Source organism: Haemaphysalis longicornis, unplaced genomic scaffold (assembly GCF_048455015.1).
Source record: "Haemaphysalis longicornis isolate Haplotype H1 unplaced genomic scaffold, Haemaphysalis longicornis Haplotype H1 scaffold_1, whole genome shotgun sequence".
Taxonomy (NCBI): domain Eukaryota; kingdom Metazoa; phylum Arthropoda; class Arachnida; order Ixodida; family Ixodidae; genus Haemaphysalis; species Haemaphysalis longicornis.
Genome location: NW_027526203.1, coordinates 45,102,736 through 45,109,639, shown reverse-complemented (window position 1 = coordinate 45,109,639; position 6,904 = coordinate 45,102,736). Strand labels below are relative to the sequence as shown.

At 50.0% G+C, this 6,904-nt stretch overlaps 1 pseudogene; it reads right to left on the bottom strand.

The window, feature by feature from the left end:
* Positions 1 to 211: 211 nt before the first annotated feature.
* LOC144163816 (uncharacterized) lies at positions 212 to 4,122 on the bottom strand (annotated as a pseudogene).
* Between the last annotated feature and the right edge of the window lie 2,782 nt (positions 4,123 to 6,904).

Below are 6,904 nucleotides of genomic sequence, written 5' to 3'. Positions count from 1 at the left end.
GGACCCAGTCAAGCCGATATAGCATCAGGTTTCTGTCCCCTCTCCTGCACTTTTTGCTATGTAAGAAATGCAAAATAAACTGAATTTCAATATACACTATTAACACTATATACACATCAATATGAAAAGTACAAAAATATTACAGTCTAATGTATACAAGATATACATTACTATTTAAAAATGGGCAGGCGTCCTCACACATACACAGCCATTAAGACTGTGGCTTCCGCCCACCGCTTGCAGGGTATGAACCGCGCACAGTTGCCCGTGAGGCTTTGTTTTTCTCTCGCGTGAAGAAATGTAATCTACATCTAAAAAAAGTGCACAACCTCAGCTGTTGTGCCTAAAAAGTGCAACACACAACCTACACTTGCTGACGCTGTGCGGCTGTCGAGCAAAATTCCCTCAACAATCCTCGCGTACACGTCACCGCAAGCAATTTTTTGCACCGTGTACGTCTCTACATGCTCTTCAACAATTTTCAGGAGAAGAAGAAGACGGCTGCTAGGTACTTTTAAATAGCCCCTTGATTTTGTTTGGATCAAGGCAGATAGCTGGCGTGTTGTGCTCAACATCGTTTCAACGCAGCCTAAGCAATCCAAAGTAGAAAACTTCTTGGCCACATATCCGCCGAGGTACTCCAAAAGGGAGTCTTTGGTCGACAGGGGGCCAATGTCCTCCACGCAGTCTGTTGTTGGCTCCAGCAGGACATCGTCCAGCAGAACAGCTAGTGTGTCCACCTGAAATGTGCACTTCTTCAATTTTCAAGGTGATGGAAAGGAAACTTCAGGACACATACAGGACAAAAACTGCAAAATACCTGAGTCGTAGAGGGCTTTTCCTTGTCAAAAAGATCTTGCAGAGTGAGAAGCAGTTGTGGCCCGCTTCCGTCAACTGAAGCTCGCTTAGGTGGCCGAACGAGGTTGTTCACCGACAGCATCCGGTATATGAACAAAAACTGCTGAACAGTTGGTTGGCCCCCGTCTCCTGCAACATGCCTGGCTATCCCAAAGAAGCGCTGGACAGGGAAAAATAAAGATATCTGTACCAACACACAGTGCCAAAAAGTACCTGAATTACCTCTAAAGGGTCTTGGCCGAGATTTCCAACTAGGACGTAACGGAAGCCAGACTTCAAGAGGCGATCAATCAGGGCCACCGTGTTGTGCAGCGTTATCCTCAATGCACCACAAGTTGGTTTGCTAAAGAAGCACACCTGCCTCTGCTTTGGCAGGGTCTCTATGTATGTGCAGCAATCCTCCAGCCACTTTATGTTCGCCTTCAATGTCTGCAATGCAAGAAATATTAACCTTGAGTACACTAGAAGAAAACCATATTTCGATGTGATTTACTCGCTCACCGCGATGTGCTCTGCTTCGTTGTATTGTACGTCCTGTGGTCTTCTTGAGTTGAGGCAGTCAAATAGATCTTTCATCTGCTTCGTGAAGTCGTATGTACCCGCGGAGTTATGTAGCTTCTGGCAGCCTTCTTGCTTGCTAGAAAACTCCATTGCAGACGCCGTGCTTCCGCTGAAAAGCTGAAAATGATGGCACATTGTTTTTGAACGAAAGAGCTCTTTTCATTGAAATTTGTCTTTTTTGATAAGGTTTGTTAGCAAATCATTAGCAAAATTTTGTGTCATTAGTTCGCCTCTAAGTAGCCTTACTAATGATTAGGAGTAATTACTCGCCTGAACAGCAAGCCGGACACTCATCTTCTCGAAGGCGTTGGGGAAGATGTGAGCCCTTGTGAGCTTCGGGACAGCACGAAGGCCAGCTTGTTGCTCCTCGTACTCCAGCAGGGCAGAGTAGTGGCAGTGATGGACCTCATGTCCTTGTGGCAGCTGCGATAAAAAAGGGAAGCCACTGCTCGCAAAGGGAGTAACCTGATGTAGATACGAATTACTGCTTACCAGAAACTTTCCAACCTTCTGAAGATTGTTTCTTATGCATTTGAAGACATGCGGTGGGTCAATTAGTGCCTGCACTGTCCGTGAAGGGTCACATGGATGCTGGAATGAAGTTTGCAGCTGTTTCTGGTCACTGTTTATCTCTGAAAAATTACAAAAGGGTGAACTGAAGGGCTTGTTGGTACATCATATCGTTTGAAAACAGCGCGGAATAGACGACAGCGCTTGTGTCGTCTATTACTTGCTCCGTCCCGTCTTCCGCGCTGTTTTCAAACGATATCTCTGAAAAGAAGGCAGCGATGCATTTAGTTGTGTTCAACTCTTAATTTGACAAATGAAACTCGTGTCCCCAGACACTAACCCAAGCTCCTCAAAGCTGAACGATTTGGCGTTGAATTGTCGCATGTAACTGCATCGACAATAGCACTAGCGTTCGAAAGGTGCACAGTGCACTGGAGCAACAACTTCGCCACTATTGAACCAGGGGCTGCACCGGAAGAACAAAAGGTCCCAACAGTCTGGGACCACCCTCCAAGAAATGGTCGGAAGAGAAAGACCAGGACGTGATCGCCATCTTTCTCACAGTCCGAGGATCTTGTGTGCTCAGCGAAGTTAACTTTTCCGAGCAGAGCCATGTCTGACTCCCTAATGTGCACACTCTTTCTTACGCTCATTTCACCGAACATCAGGACACCTGTAAAAAAAGTACATCTCTTTAGACAGGCAGCACATATATGAGATATGAAGTCATAGAATGCAGTAGTAAGTTTGTGTATTGTTCCAAACCTCGACGCTCTCTCTCAGGAAGTACTTGCAGCTTGTCTTTGAGAACGGTGAATAGACTGCTGTCAAAACCAAATTCAGCCTTGAGGCTCCTCAGGTACGTGTAGAGGGATCGAGGGTTGGGCAAGGGAAGGTACTCATTCTCGTGAAGGAATGTATAGACCGCTGTCGACTTAATCTTCAGCAGCAGGCAGTCATAAATTCATGTTTTTTTGTACCTAAAGAGAGTGCAGGCTCCTTGTGCATTTAGGTAAACCGAGGCTGGTGAGTGAACAGTGCAAGTGCATAACCACAGCAAGCAGAAAAAAGAAGATGCACGACATGCATCACACCACCTTTCCTCATACCGCAATACACAACCAACGCGTTTAAAAATGCCTTGTCATTTTCAATATTAACATGCACCCTACTCCAGTACGAGAGAAACAGACAGCTTGCAATGTGCGATCATGCAAAGCGGGCAATGTAGGATTACTCTTACATGCAATAATAGCGTGCACTGCTCTTATAAAGTATGCACAAGACAGTGGCACGAAAAATATGTGCAATTATATTCATAGCGTCTTGGCAGTTATGTGCGGGTGAAGATTACCTGGCAGCTTTCGGAGATTTCGCGTTTGCCTTCATGATGCACTGATCGAAAATAAGCTTCTCGCGGGTGGATAGCTTGTCCAGGTTTTGCACGAGTCTTGCATTTTTGTTGGCCAGGACTCTCATCTTCGCAAGCTGCTTCTGACACCGTTCGGGCCGTTGCCTCGTACTAGAAAGCTGCGCCCTGAGCGCCTGCACCTCAAGAAACGAACACACTGCCTGTTCCGTTTGGCAGGCCTGATCTGCGTGTCCGCTATCGCTGCCTGCTGCATCTGTAAAACAATTCAATAACACTGTTCAGAAGCACCTCAATGCCACCAGCCGCTATAACACAGGGTCATGCGACTGAGGGAACAAAGTAACGCCGCGACCAAACCGGCGCAAGAGTTTACCGTCACTGGCTTCTCCGGCTGAGTCGGTGTTCGCATTTTGGCATTCCACTGCTGCGCATTCAGGTGACAATTCGCGCCGCCTCTTCGCTGGTTGCCTCTGAATCGCTGGCCGGGAACGCGGTTTCGGCTTTGTCAGGTAGGCCGGGAGCCCGTCAAAAATCCTTGGAACGGCATCCGTCCGAAGCCTCGGTCTCTCTCGCTGAAGCGACACGACCACCCCCTTCACGATGTGCTCGTCGGTTCTTGCAACGTCGCTAGCATCAAAATGCTTTTCGCAAACCCGAACGTTCTTACTTTCGAAGTTGAAACCGCCGGTTTCCAACCGCGGTATAGCCCTCTTCCATTTCTCTCGAAGTTCGGCGCTACTTGGGAAACAGAAGAGTGACGCCTTTTCCTTGTTGCTTCGGTATCCGGAGCTGCAGCCCGTCACACAACACGTCTTAGGCATTGTTCATTCGAATTTTCATGCCGTCCACCTTGAAAGCGGTGCACTTGCACTTTCGCGTGACGCTGATGCAGAAACTGTGGTGGAAGGAATACCGCGAGCTGTCACCACACAACGCCTTCGGGCTGCCGCCGCTGCCAGTGCGTTCCGCCGGGCGCAGCGGGGCGATGGCCCCCCTAAGACAGATTGCGCCACGCAGCGGCCGTTCTTGGCACCATATCAAGCTCTCCCGTAAAGTGACGGAGAAGTTTCGTGACCAGAACGGTATTAAGGGACTCTGGTTATAGTGGTGAGATAGTCGCGTGAGTCATAGAGCAGGCTAGAAGGAAGGAAGGAAGAATGTAGAAGAAAGGCAGGAAAGTTAACCTGGCTAGAGCCTAGTTTGCTATCCTGCACGTGGGAAAGGGGAAATGGGCAAAAAAGAGAGCGGAAAAAAGAGGAAAAGTTGGACCAGACACGTATGCCCAGCACTGAGGCACTGACAGTGATTGACACTGGAAGCTCTCAGTCTATAGCCTAGTGTTCAAGTTCGTCGCCCGTAGAAAACGTAATAGTTCCTTAGTCGCCTTCTGAGCGGATGACTGAGAAGGCCAGTGGCACAGAATCTTTCCTTCCGAAAATGGCCGCCGAGAGTCCAGGTTCCTCAGCGCTGACGACAGACAGCTTTTTTCTTTCAGCCGAGTAGCGTGGGCACTCGCATAAAACGTGGCGTATCGTCTCCGATGTGCCGCACGTTTCGCACTCCGCCCTTGCTGCCATTCCTATTAAGTACGAGTAAGCATTTGTGAATGCCACCCCCAGCCAGAGACGGCAAAGAAGAGTTGCGTCAGACCGTGGGAGGCCTAGTGGAAGGGGACGTTGCAGGTGCGGGTCAAAGGCACCAATGCGTGCGCATGTGGAATCTTCTGGAGACCATTGGGAGATAGCTGTTTCCCGGGCAAGAATGCGGAGGACCCTAGCTGCGTCCGTCCTAGACAATGGGATGAGTACAGTTGTCGCTGTTTGATGCGCCAGCCGGGCGGCAGCGTCCGCACTTTCGTTGCCGACAATGCCGCAGTGGCTAGGAAGCCACTGTAGGGTGACATCATGACCCGCCTGGGCGGCACGGTCGTATACTATTCTTATTTCTGTCAGGAGCTGTTCGTGAGGTCCCCGGCACAGCGCTGACTGGAGTGACTGAAGTGCAGGCTTCGAATCACAGAAGATAGCCCATCTGCGGCACGAACTTTGCTCGATGGTGTGAAGAGCGCTACGGATGGCCGTAAGTTCTGTAGCCGTGGATGTCGTAAGATTGGCTATCTTGAATTTGCTGCACAGTGACAGTAGTGGTATAACGACAGCTCCGGCAGAACCCGAAGATGTTACCGAGCCATCAGTGTATACATGGGTTCGGTCACTGTATGTCTCATGCATGTACGTCAAAGCGAGCTGTTGCAGGGCCGGATTTGGAAGATCACGTTTTTTTGTCACTCCTGGGATATCTAGGCACACTCGGGGCTGCATCACACACCACAGCGGAACGAGCGATCTCATCGCCGGCGTGTAGTTCGATGGAACGCTGGTGTTGTGGGCAGCTACTACCCTTGCGAACGACGCCCGTGGACGGGTCGCTGGTATTCCCGCGAGGTGATGATCAGGTAGACGGGCGAGGTGCCTGATATGTGTCCTGAGTATTTCGACGTCCACAAAGGTTGCCAAAGGGTGATTTCGAGCCAGGGCAATGGTCGCTGCTGTGGACGTACATCGTGGTAGGCCAAGACAGGTTCGCAGGGCCTGAGCTTGAATAGCCTGAAGTGCCCGAGTAGTAGTGCGGCACGCTCCAGAAAGGACAGGGGCACTGTATCGCAGATAGCCCAAGAACAGCACGTTGTAGAGCTGTAGCATCGATTTCAGTGGTGTCCCCCACGTCTTGCCGCCGATGAGTTTGAGCACATGCACCACTGCAGAGAGCCTCTTCTTTAGAGCGTTAACATGAGCGCTCCAAGAAAGGCCTCTGTCGACAACTATGCCGAGAAACTTGTGATTTCTCACATAAGACACCCTTTCACCATTAATATACAAAGGGTATGCATACATAGGCTTTCGTGTAAACGGAAGCACGGCGCATTTGCTGCTGGATAGTTCCAACCCTTGTCCGTGTAGATATGAGGTCGCCAAGTCTGCGGCATTTTGCAGTCGGGCGCGCACATGCCGACGAGTCACGCCATCTGCCCAAACACATATATCGTCGGCGTATATCGACACGTGAACCCTCCTTGGAAGGCGAGAAATCAGGCCAATTAGTGTAAGGTTGAACAGTGTAGGGCTCAGGACGCCTCCTTGGGGAACACCACGGTGAGTATAGTGAGCTGACGTCGGCCCATCTGCAGTCATAACAAAGAATGACCTCTCTGTTAGGTAGTTCCTTATCCACTGGTAGACCCGGCCACCGAGCCCCACAGCCTGCAGTACTTTGAGAATCGCATCGTGCTCCACGTTATCGTATGCCCCTTTAACGTCGAGGAACAACGCGGCACATATCCGCTTCGCACTTTTCCGCTGCTGCACAAAAGTCACCAAATCAATAACGCAGTCAATGGATGAGCGTCCACGACGGAATCCAGCCATGACATCAGGGTAGACATTGTAACGCTCCAGGAACCACTCCAGTCGTGCGAGAATGATTCGCTCCATCAGCTTTCCAACGCAACTTGCAAGTGCAATTGGTCGGTATGCCAGTGGATCCAGCATGGATTTTCCGGGCTTCAGGAGCGGAACGAGGCGGCTGGTCTTCCATTTTTGAGGA